This window comes from Macaca mulatta, chromosome 11 (genome assembly GCF_049350105.2).
Source record: "Macaca mulatta isolate MMU2019108-1 chromosome 11, T2T-MMU8v2.0, whole genome shotgun sequence".
NCBI lineage: Eukaryota > Metazoa > Chordata > Mammalia > Primates > Cercopithecidae > Macaca > Macaca mulatta.
In genome coordinates, this window is record NC_133416.1 from 129,784,898 (window position 1) to 129,797,242 (window position 12,345).

Sequence of the window (12,345 nt, forward strand, 5' to 3'; positions counted from 1 at the left end):
TCCCGGGTTCCCGCCATTCTCCTGCCTCAGCCTCCCGAGTAGCTGGGACCACAGGCGCCCGCCACCTCGCCCGGCTAGTTTTTTGTATTTTTAGTAGAGACGGGGTTTCACCGTATTAGCCAGGATGGTCTCGATCTCCTGACCTCGTGATCCGCCCGTCTCGGCCTCCCAAAGTGCTGGGATTACAGGCTTGAGCCACTGCGCCCGGCCGGCCCAAAATTCTTGTACAGTACCATCGGTCATTACGGTTTCCCTTAAGAGTGCATTGTAACTCAAATGCCAACTTAAAGCATACAGATTCTTTGAGTTCTGCCTATATGGGAAACACACTACGTATATAAAATACTAAAAAATTAGCTAGGCGAGGTGGCATATGCCTATAATCCCAGCTACTCAGGACTCTGGGGCATGAGAATCATTTGAACCCAGGAGGCGGAGGTTGCCGTGAGCCAAGATCACACCAGTACACTCCAGCCTGGGCGACAGAGCGAGACTCTGTCTCAAAAAATAATAATAATAAATAATTTTTTAAAAAATATGACGCTGTTAATAGTTTAAAGCCTCCCTAAACAGCTATCTAAAAACTTGTATGTAGGCAAATACTAACAATTGACACTGCTTTCCAATTAAAATTGAAAAGACTTGACTAAAGTTTTCTATTAAACATAGATTTTGGTTGGGCACGGTGGCTCACACCTGTAATCCCAGCACTTTGGAAGGCCAAGATGGGTGGATCACCTGAGGTGAGGAGCTTGAAACCAGCCTGGCCAAAATGGTGAAACCGTGTCTCTTTTTTTTTTTTTTTTTGAGATGGAGTTTCGTTCTTGTTGCCCAGGCTGGAGTGCAATGGCGTGATCCCGGCTCACCGCAACCTCCGCCTCCCGGGTTCAAGCGATTCTCCTGCCTCAGCCTCCCTAGTAGCTGGGATTACAGGCATGTGCCACCACGCCTGGCTAATTTTTTTGTATTTTTAGTAGAGACGGGGTTTTTCCATATTGGTCAGGCTGGTCTCAAACTCCCAACCTCAGGTGAGGGTGCCTTGGCCTCCCAGAGTGCTGGGATTACAGGCATGAGCCACCGCACCCGGCATGAAACTGTGTTTCTACTAAAAAAACAAAAAACAAACAAACAAAAAAACATAGATTTTGAACCATAAAACTTTATTTAACTAAAAAGGATGGCTTTGCTACAAGGTGCGCAATTCCAGGAAAAAGCTACATATGCCAATATCAAGTTATCAGGCCTCTCAAAGTTAAGCAAAGATCCTGGGCCAGGCGTGGTGGCTCACGCCTATAATCCCAGCACTTCGGGAGGCCAAGGCAGCTGAATCATGAGGTCAGGAGTTCAAGACCAGCCTGGCAAAGATGGTGAAACCCTGTCTCTATTAAAAAATACAAAAATTATCTGGGCGTGGTGGCAGGTGCCTGTAATCCCAGCTACTCAGGAGGCTGAGGCAGAGAATCACCTGAACCTGGGAGGCAGAGGTTGCAGTGAGCCAAGATAGTGCTACTGCTCTTCAGCTTGGGCGATGGAGCCAGACCGTTTCAAAAAAAAAAAAGGCCAGGCGCGGTGGCTTACGCCATTTCAAAAAAAAAAAAGTCGGTGGCTCACGCCTGTAAACCCAGCACTTTGGGAGGCCAAGGTGGGCAGATCACGAGGTCAGGAGATTGACAGCATCCTGGCTAACATGGTGAAACCCTGTCTCTACTACAAATACAAAAAATTAGCCAGGTGTGGTGGCGGGCACCTGCATTCCCAGCTACGTGGGAGGCTGAGGCAGGAAAATGGCATGAACCCAGGAGGTGGAGCTAGCAGTGAGCTGAGATCATGCCACTGCACTCCAGCCTGGGTGACAGAGCAAGACTCCACCTCATTTAAAAAAAAAAAAAAAAAAAAGGCCGGGCGCGGTGGCTCAAGCCTGTAATCCCAGCACTTTGGGAGGCCGAGGCGGGCGGATCACAAGGTCAGGAGATCGAGACCACAGTGAAACCCCGTCTCTACTAAAAATACAAAAAATTAGCCGGGCGCGGTGGCGGGCGCCTGTAGTCCCAGCTACTCAGGAGGCTGAGGCAGGAGAATGGCGGGAACCCGGGAGGCGGAGCTTGCAGTGAGCCGAGATCGCGCCACTGCACTCCAGCCTGGGCAACAGCGTGAGACTCTGTCTCAAAAAAAAAAAAAAAAAAAAAAAAAAAAAAGTCCTGAATAGTCCTGAATAGATGGATACAAATAGGAAAGTATACACTGAATAGTGCATCTGAACATCAAGTACTGGGCTGGCCTTTGTGCCATTGCCAAGGTATTCTGTACATTACTTAAAATAACCTAAACTGGGCTCAATTTCTATTCACTAGCTGTGTGGACTTTTAGGCAAATTAGGGAAATTCTTTTGAGCCTCATTTTCCCCCATATCTTTATCTTCATCAAAATCATTAATAGGCCGGGCACGGTGGCTCACGCCTGTAATCCCAGCACTTTGGGAGGCTGAGGCGGGCGGATCACAAGGTTAGGAGATCGAGACCATCCTGGCTAACACGATGAAACCCCATCTCTACTAAAAATACAAAAAAATTAGCCAGGCGTGGTGGCGGGCACCTGTAATCCCAGCTACTCAGGAGGCTGAGGCAGGAGAATGGCGTGAATACGGGAGGTGGAGTCTGCAGTAAGTCGAGATCGTGCCACTGCACTCCAGCCTGGGAGACAGAGCAAGACTCCGTCTCAAAAAAAAAAAAAAATCATTAATAAGATGACATAGTCAGGCCGGGCGCGGTGGCTCACGCCTATAATCCCAGCACTTTGGGAGGCCGAGACGGGCGGATCACGAGGTCAGGAGATCGAGACCATCCTGGCTAACACGGTGAAACCCCGTCTCTACTAAAAAAATACAAAAAACTAGCCGGGCGAGGTGGCGGGCGCCTATAGTCCCAGCTACTTGGGAGGCTGAGGCAGGAGAATGGCGTGAACCCGGGAGGCGGAGCTTGCAGTGAGCTGAGATCCGGCCACTGCACTCCAGCCTGGGTGACAGAGCGAGACTCCGTCTCAAAAAAAAAAAAAAAAAAAGATGACATAGTCATCACAGTAGTAAAAGCCTACAGTCCTACAGTCCCAGCTACTGGGGAGGCTGAGATGGGAGGATCACTTAAGCTCAGGAATTTGAGTCTATCCTGGGCAATATAACAAGACCTCTTCTCAAAAAATTAATTAATTAAAAATAACATGGTTGCTGGGAGCAGTGGCTCACACCTGTAATTCCAGCACTCTGGGAGGCTGCAGTGGGTAGATCACCTTAGGTCAGGAGTTCAAAACCAGCCTGACAAACACAGTGAAACCCCATCTCTACTAAAAATATAAAACTAGCCAGATGTGGTGGTATATGCCTGTAATCCCAGCTATTTGGGAGGCTGAGGCAGGAGAACTGCTTGAACCCAGGAAGCGGAGGTTGCAGTAAGCAGAGATCACGCCATTGCACTTCAGCCTGGGTGACAAGAGTGAAACTCCATCTCAAAAAATAATTATAACAATAACATGGTGCCCGAGTGCAGTGGATCACACTGGTAATCCCAACACTCTGGGTGGGAGAATCTCTTGAGGCCAAGAGTTCAGAAAAAAAAACTTGCTGGGCCGGGCGGTGGCTCACGCCTGTAATCCCAGCAGTTTGGGAGGCCGAGGTGGGTGGATCACCTGAGCTCAGGAGTTCGAGACCAGTCTGGCCAACACGGTGAAACCCCGTCTCTACTAAAAATACAAAAATTGGCCGGGCGCAGTGGCTCAAGCCTGTAATCCCAGCACTTTGGGAGGCCGAGACGGGTGGATCACGAGGTCAGGAGATCGAGACCATCCTGGCTAACATGGTGAAACCCCGTCTCTACTAAAAAATACAAAAAACTAGCCGGGTGATGTGGCGGACGCCTGTAGTCCCAGCTACTTGGGAGGCTGAGGCAGGAGAATGGCATGAACCCGGGAGGCGGAGCTTGCAGTGAGCTGAGATCCGGCCACTGCACTCCAGCCTGGGTGACAGAGCGAGACTCCGTCTCAAAAAAAAAAAAAAAAAATACAAAAATTAGCCAGGTGCGGTGGCACACACCTGTGATCCCAGCTACTCGGGATGCTGAGGCAGGATAATCGCTTGAACCTGGGAGGAGGAGGTTGCAGTGAGCTGAGATTGCTCCATCGCACTCCAGACTGGGGGACAAGAGCAAGACTTCATCTAAAAAAAAAAAAAAAAAAGGAATATGCTGTGTGTGGTGGTGCACGCCTGTAGTCCTAGCTACTTGGGAGGCTGAGGCAGGAAGATGGCTTGAGCCCAGAGTCCAAGGCTACACTGAGTGATAACTGTGCCACTGCACTCCAGCTTGGTGACAGAGTAAGACCTTATCTCTAAAAAATAAAAGCAATTTTTTAAAAAGGCATAAAATTATTCAGTTTTTGTTTTTGTTTTGAGATGGAGTCTCACTCTGTCGCCCAGGCTGGAGTGCAGTGGCGTGATCTTGGCTCGCTGCAAGCTCCACCTCCCGGGTTCACACCATTCTCCTGCCTCAGCCTCCGGAGTAGCTGGGACTACAGGCACCCGCCACCACACCTGGCTAATTTTTTGTACTTTTAGTAGAGACGGGGTTTCATCGTGTTAGCCAGGATGGTCTCGATCTCCTGACCTCGTGATCCACCCACCTAGGCCTCCCAAAGTGCTGGGATTACAGGTGTGAACCACTGCACCCAGCCAAATTATTCTCTGTATTTTTAAATATTTCAACAAAGACATATTTTAAGGACTACAGCCTAGAAAGTCTTCGATGTCCTGCCTCCTCCTTCCTTCTCCCTAGGATGTCTTCCTCTCTGGGCTTTACATTCCCTTACTTCCTTTCAGTCTCTACTCAAAAGTCACATTCTCAGCTAGGTCTTCTCTTGCTGCCCTGTGAAAAATTTCCATTCTTCTAACTCTTATCCCCAGTACTTGATACTTTCCCTTCTCTGATTGTTTTTTCTTTGCCATGTGTCACCTAACATACAATAAATTTAGTTTTTGTTTCTCGTCTGCCTTCCCTACTTGAAGGGAAGTTCCAAGAGAATAGGAATTTGTCTTTTATTCACTGTTTTATCACCAGCATCTAGAACAGCACCTGGCACACAGTACATGCTCAATAAATATTTGTTGCATGAATACCAAATGAGATCTAATTACAGCCCACAGATAGGTACATCATAGCCTGACAAGCTGCCTTTAGTGATGATGTCACAGTTCAAAAATACTGCAAAAGAGAACTACAGATTTGCCATAATAAACAACACTGTCTACTCTTCCTATCAAAGAAAAGCACACTTGACCTTCCATCTCATTTGTACAAGAAGAGGAAAGAAGTTGATTATTTGGATAGTGGGGCTGGGCATGGTGGCTCATGCCTGTAATCCCAGCACTTTGGGAGGCCAAGTTAGGAGGACTGTTTGAGCCTAGGAGTTCAAAACCAGCCTGGGAAATATAGCAGACCTCATCTCCACAGGAAAAAAAAATTTTTTTAATTAGCCAGGCATGATAGCACGTACCTGTAGTCCTAGTTAGTCAGGAGGCTGAAGCGGGAGGACTGCTTGAGCCCAGGAGTTCAAGGCTGTAGTGAACTATGATTATGCCACTGCACTCCAGCCTGGGTGACAGAGCGAGACCCTGTGTCTAAAAAAAAAAAAATACTGCAAAGGAGAACTACAGGCTTGCTATGACTAATAAACATTGACTACTCTTCATATCAGAGAAAAACACATTTGACCTCTCACTTAGAGAAGAAGTTGATTATTTGGATAGTGGAAAGTCATACAAAGTGAAAGTCTCAATTTAGTTAACAATATGTAGACAAAATTCTCTTGTAATGCTAACAAATATTAAACCCTCTTCCTGTGACTTTACTATACTACCTTCTGTTTTTTTCCTTTGGTTTGACTGCTATAAAATCAATCCTGACCTTTATGAACCTTACATTCTCAATTAACTGAGAAACAGATGGGCGTGGTGGCTCACACCTGTAATGCCAACACTTTGGGAGGCCAAAGCAGGTGGATCACTTGAAGTCAAGAGTTGGAGACCAGCCTGGTCAACATGGTGAAACCCCAGCTCTACTAAAAATACAAACATTAGCAAGGCATGGTGGCAGATTCCTGTTGTCCCAGTTACTTGGGAGGCTGAGGTGGGAGAATCACTTGAACCCAGGAGACAGAGGTTGCAGTGAGCCAAAATTGCACCACTGCACTCCAGCATGGGCAACAGAATGAGACTCTGTCTCAAAAAAAAAAAAAAAAAAAAAAAAAACTTAATTAAAAAAAAAAGAAATAAACATTTACTGAGTACATGGAACTCCGCAGAATTCTGCAAGGGTCCCATAACATGAAAACCCTGGCCTTGATATATCTATTCAAGGAAGACCAGAAATCCACCTGTAAGTAAGAATGAAGAACATCAGGTGCCCAGTATGTGATGGATTCAAAGGTGCCTACCTTTGTATGGGCCATAAGAGAATCAACTCATCTCTTACACACCATCCACTGGCTTTCGAATCCCAGCAGACAGCACTAAAAAAGCAAGAATCAGCCGGGCACGGTGGCTCATGCCTGTAATCCCAGAACTTTGGGAGGCTGAGGCTGGTGGATCACTTGAGGTCAGGAGTTTGAGACCAGCCTGGCCAAAATGGTGAAACCCTGACTCTACTAAAAATACAAAAATTAGGCCGGGCGCGGTGGCTCAAGCCTGTAATCCCAGCACTTTGGGAGGCCGAGACGGGCGGATCACGAGGTCAGGAGATCGAGACCATCCTGGCTAACACAATGAAACCCCGTCTCTACTAAAAATACAAAAAAATTAGCCGGGCGAGGTGGCGGGCACCTGTAGTCCCAGCTACTCGGGAGGCTGAGGCAGGAGAATGGCGTAAACCCGGGAGGCGGAGCTTGCAGTGAGCCGAGATAGCGCCACTGCACTCCAGCCTGGGCGACAGAGCGAGACTCCGTCTCAAAAAAAAAAAAAAAAAATACAAAAATTAGCCCAGTGCCATGGTGTGCACCTGTAACCCCAGCTACTCGGGAGGCTGAGGCAGGAGAACTGCTTGAGCCTGGGAAGCAGAGGTTGCAGGGAGCCAAGGTCGCACCACTGCACTCCAGCCTGGGCGACAGAGCAAGATTCTGTCTCAAAAAAAAGAAAAAAAGAATAGGCTGGGCGCGGTGGCTCACGACTGTAATCCCAGCACTTTGGGAGGCCGAAGCGGGCAGATCATGAGGTCAGGAGATCGAGACCATCCTGGCTAACAGGATGAAACCCTGTCTCTACTAAAAATACAAAAAATTAGCCAGGCGTGGTAGCAGGTGCCTGTAGTCCCAGCTACTAGAGAGGCTGAGGCAGGAGAATGGTGTGAACCTGGGAGGCAGAGCTTGCAGTGAGCCGACATTGCACCACTGCACTCCAGCCCGGGCGACAGAGCAAGACTCTGTCTCAAAAAAAAAAAGAATCAAACATGACTGAGTTAGTTCACGCCCCTTATGAGTCACATGGGATGTGACAGACTGAATTTTAGCCACTAGGTAAAAAAAAATTTTTAAGATAAGGACATCAGGCCAGGCGCAGTGGCTCACACCTATAATCCCAGCACTTTGGGAGGCTGAGGCAGGTGGATCACCTGAGGTCAGGTGACATCAGCCTGGCCAACATGGTGAAACTCCATCTCCACTACAAAAATACAAAAAATTAGCCAGGCATAGTGGCAGCTACTCAGCTACTCAGGAGGCTGAGGCAGGAGAATTACTTGAACCCAGAAGACAGAGGTTGCAGTGAGCCGAGATCACGCCATTGCACTCCAGCCTAGGCAACAAGAGTGAAACTCCATGTCAAAAAAAAAAGATAAGGACATCAGATTCTAAACTCCTCAATAGGACAGAAACCAGATTAGCTTATGTCATGCTCAAGCGCAAGCTGTGAAGCTCAAACAATGATTGAAAAAGTAGGAAAGGGCAAAATCTTGATCTTCAGGCAAAATATCTACCCAGGGTCCCACCCAGTTTCGGTTTTCCCCTTCGAACTAGGTCTAGTGGGAAGATGTACTTAACTGCTTTCTCTAAACCTGAAAAATTAGGCACAAGCCTTTGGCCAATTACCCACTTCAACTTTGCTTTAATGAAGACCAGCCTTGAGGCCAGGTACGGTAGTTCACACCCGTAATCCCAGCACTTTGGAAGCCCGAAGCCGGTGGATCACGTGAGCCCAGGAGTTCAAGACCAGCCTGGGTAACGTGGTGAAACCCCATCTCTACTACAGATACAAAAATTAGCCGGGTGAGGTGGCGCGTGTCTGTAATCCCAGTTACTCAGGAGTCTGAGGCACGAGAATCACTTGAACATGGGAGGCGGGGATTGCAGTAAGCTGAGATCAGGCCACTGCACTCAGCCTGGGGTGACAGATTGAGGTTCCCTCTTGTTGACTGATTGATTGATTGGTTGATGGACAGACAGACTAGCCTTGCATTTTGCCATAGGTTCTCTATACTATTCGAATAACTAAGCACCTGAAGTCAGAATAGCTGAGTTCACACGCTGGTTAAAGGTATTCTGACTTCAGGTGCTTAGTTATTTCATTACTATAGGGTCCTACACCACCACTTAGCTATATGACCCTGGTCAAATTACTTGACCTTTCTTTCTATGACCCTCCTGCCAAATGCACATGACGACAGCACGCTCACTGGGTTGGGGTTGATTAAATGAAATAAAACACATAAAAGACTTTCCCAGGGCCTGGCCACAAGATGCCTTCAATAAATATTCATTGTTATAATTTACAGAGAAAAAAAGGCCCCAAGTCTGAGAAGCGACATGCCTGGAGATACTTGCTAAAGGTTATCATTAAATCTAAAAGTCAAACAAACACATTCCTGACTCTGGGATACTCTCCTGATTCGTGGATACCATTGGTAACAGTAGTGATAAAAATCAAATAATAAGAACAGCCAGAATCATAACCCTAATGACAGCGGTGGCCACAGTACTTAATACTTACAGAGCTGCTAGGGGCCACTGTCCTAAAAGAGGAAGAAGGCCAGGCTGCTGAATCACACACACACACAATTACAGAATCTTCTCCACCCTCTTTTTTAAAAAACAGTTCACTGGCGCCCAAGTTTTGCTAAAAGCAGGTATCTAAACCGGTGACGGACAACGTGTAATTTCTTCATACCAAAGAGGTGGGGCTGTGCAGGGAGGAGGGGGTGGCGCTCGGCTCCTGCCAGATGGAAAAGCCACATGAAGTGGACAAACAGCAAGATTCAGGATTCACCCCCGAATCAAAATCCGATTTTTGAAAGGCAGGACCTTCCAATTCGGGCAGTCGCTAGGTTCTGCTTGTAAAATAACCTCTGAACAAGTGTCATCTGCCTTCCGCGCCAATCCCCTGCCGCGGTAGAAGGTTCGGGTTACCGGGCAGCGGTGTGATTTCGGAAACCCGAGAGCGATCTGGCCACCTCCAGCCTTCCCCGGTCTCCGAGAATCACAGCCCCACTTGGGAGGGAAACAAAAGCCGGGGCAGCAGGGGAAGCCAGTCCAGGGTGCCCTCCATGCCGGCTCGCGGGCGCCGGGCACCCAGGGCCTGAGGAATGCTCAGGTGACGGGCGCGGCGCCCGGGGCAACAGGTCCCGCCCGGCTTTGGCCTCCCGGGGGTCCAGCCGACCCCACATCCGCCCCGGGGCCCAGGGGAGAGAGCAGGGCGCCTGGGAGAGAGCGGCGCCTGGGGCGGCGCAGGGGCAAGGAGTCCAAGCTCCATCTTGAGGCGGGCGGAGGAAGCGAAGGCCCGGCTTGGCGCTGCCAGGGCCGCCACTTTTCCAGCTCCGGAGGGGCCCCCCAGGGACCCCCGGCCTCCGGCGCCGGCCACCCGAGACTCCCGCGGTCCCCTCCCGGACGGCTCCGGCGCGCGAGGCTCGGCCCCGCTCCCGGACGCCGGGCTTCGACCCCCGACCCGACCCTGGGCGGGCCCCGCAGGCCGGGAAGCGGGCAGGGGAGGTGGGGTGCCGGGAAGGGGAGAGGGCCCGCGCCGCTGCCTGCTCACCTCCTCGGACGCCGCGGGTCGCCGCCACCTGCCTCACTGCAGCAGCAGCAGCCGCCGCGGCCGCCGCCTCCCGCCTCCCGGCTCGTCGGCTCGGGGCGGGGGAGAGCGTGACGCGCCGCCGCCGCCGCGGGGCCGGGCGGGCGCGCGCCGCCAGGAGAAGACGCCGCGCGGCTCCTCCCCGCGCTCCGCCACCGCGCCCGCCCGGCCGGCCCGGCCCCCCGAGTCCGCACCGGCCCTGCAGCCCGCGCCCGGCCCCGCGCCGCCCCTCCGCCTCTTTGTCTGCGCCCACCGCGGCCCCGGGAGGACCCTGGCCCGGGCGCGCCCGCCGGTCCGCCCCCGTAACCTCCCGAGCCCCGACCTGGGGAGCAAGGTGCGAGGGAAAACCCAGAGGCCTGCTCGGAGGGCTTCTCGTCATTTCTGCAAAGTGTTCCCAGAATTTGCAAGTCACACCCGAGAGCCCGGTTCAGCCTCAACCTCAGTCTGCTCTTTGGGGCTGATTCATTTGTTTGCCCTCCCCTTCCCGCCAGACACGGGTGAGAAATCCTTTGAAACAGGCTGCAAGGCGCTTCCGACAGCAGGTTAAGTTGGGGATTGGGAAGGATCATCTCTGCCCTCGCCTCCCTCAGGGAAAGACCCTGGATGAGGCGTCCCTGGGAAAAATGCTGAAAGGAGCTGTAGAGCAGATTAAGCTTGGGAAGAACCATCTCTGCTCCCCATTTCCCTCCGGGAAAGACCGCGGGTTAAAAATCCTTTGAAACAAGCCCAGGGTTTACTCCGTTCGTTTGAGAAAAGCCCCTTTTATTCGCCCTGGCTGCTTGGACGGAGGCCCTGGTTAGTGTCCCATCCTCCCTCCCCCCTGGGATTTCCTTTAAAAGCTTTTGAAGGGGACCGGAGGGAAGGCTGCAACAGCCTGCTCGGGGCTGGGGTAGCAGAGGGCGGCCAGCATTTCACTCCCATGGACCATGGCAACCCCAGAAGCCTTACATCTCCAGGGAGGAATTTGCAGCTGTCAGGGAAGCCCAGGATTTTGCGGTGGGTAAGGGGGCAGGGGCTTCCTCCTCCTTGCCAGTGGAAGAGAATAATCGGAGGGTGACCCTCTAGCTGACCTTTATTCAAAGCACCGTGCTTCCTGGACGAGCAGGGAGAGGGAACTGCTCTGGAAACGCACGAAGTTCTGAACAAAGTAAATTTGTCTCCTGGCCCCTCCTCTCTATTCACGTCTGAAATCCTTCCAAATGCTGTTACCTAATTCAACATTGCCCTAATTTACAGGCGCAAGGTCAGGTGGTGGTGATACTCCTGAAATCCCATATCCATATTCCTAATCTGAAAGGTGCGCCTCACCCCCTAATCTAAACAGTCTTCAGCTGTAATCAGCAAGTTGTGGAATCATAGATGTCATAGAATGAGGCACAGACCACTCCTAATGGGGGAGCTCAGCTAGGAGCACTTCTGGGCTTATCTTTTCTCCTCTACTCATTAGGCTGAGCCTGTCTTTATTAAAAATATTGTTTTGCGGCTGGGTGTGGTGGCTCACACCTGTAATCCCAGCATTTTGAGAGGCCCAGGTGGGTGGATCACCTGCAGTCAGGAGTTCAAGACCATCCTGGCCAACATGATGAAACCCTGTCTCTAACAAAAAATACAAAAATTAGCTGGGCGTGATGGTGCATGCCTATAGTCCCAGCTACTGGGAAGGCTGAGGCACAAGAATTGCTTGAACCTGGGAGGTGGAGGTTGCAGTGACCAGAGTTCAAGCCACTGCATTCCAGCCTGGGCGCTGGAGGGAGACTCTGTCTCAAAAAAAAAAAAAAAAAAAAAAATATATATATATATATATATATATACACACACACACATATATATCTCATTTTGTTCATCATGGAGTCTTGGCATTAATTTTTATTTTTTTTTAAAAATCGTATCTGCTGGGCACGGTGGTTCCCGCCTGTAATCTCAGCACTTTGGGAGGCTGAGGTGGGCAGATCACGAGGTCAGGAACTCGAGACCAGCCTGGCCAATATGGTGAAACCTTGTCTCTACTAAAAATACAAAAATGAGCCAGGCGTGGTGGTGCATGCCTGTAATCCCAGCTACTCGAGAGGCTGAGGCAGAAGAATTGCTTGAAGCCAGGAGGCAGAGGTTGCAATGAACGGAGATCGCACCACGGCACTCCAGCCTGGGTGACAGAGGGAGACTCCATCTCAAAAAATAAATAAATAAATAAATAAATGGCGTATCACAAAATTATTTATCTTCACTGCCTCCTTCAATTGTATGAGCAAGGC

The 12,345-nt window shown here is 50.3% G+C and overlaps 1 protein-coding gene across 10 annotated transcripts in view; it reads right to left on the reverse strand.

Annotated features, from left to right (window-relative positions):
• CLIP1 (CAP-Gly domain containing linker protein 1) overlaps window positions 1-10,609 on the reverse strand; it is a 147,444-nt gene extending 136,835 nt beyond the window's left edge. For 6 of the 10 annotated variants that reach the window (XM_077955581.1, XM_077955573.1, XM_077955578.1 and 3 more), the window contains exon 1: window positions 10,058-10,161. The gene's annotated coding sequence lies outside the window, so the exon portion shown is untranslated. Of the gene's footprint in view, window positions 1-5,535; window positions 5,660-9,193; window positions 9,676-10,057; window positions 10,162-10,415 lie in introns of those variants that run through there. The other 4 variants (XM_077955579.1, XM_077955575.1, XM_077955576.1 and 1 more) reach the window with 3 other exon arrangements.
• Between the last annotated feature and the right edge of the window lie 1,736 nt (window positions 10,610-12,345).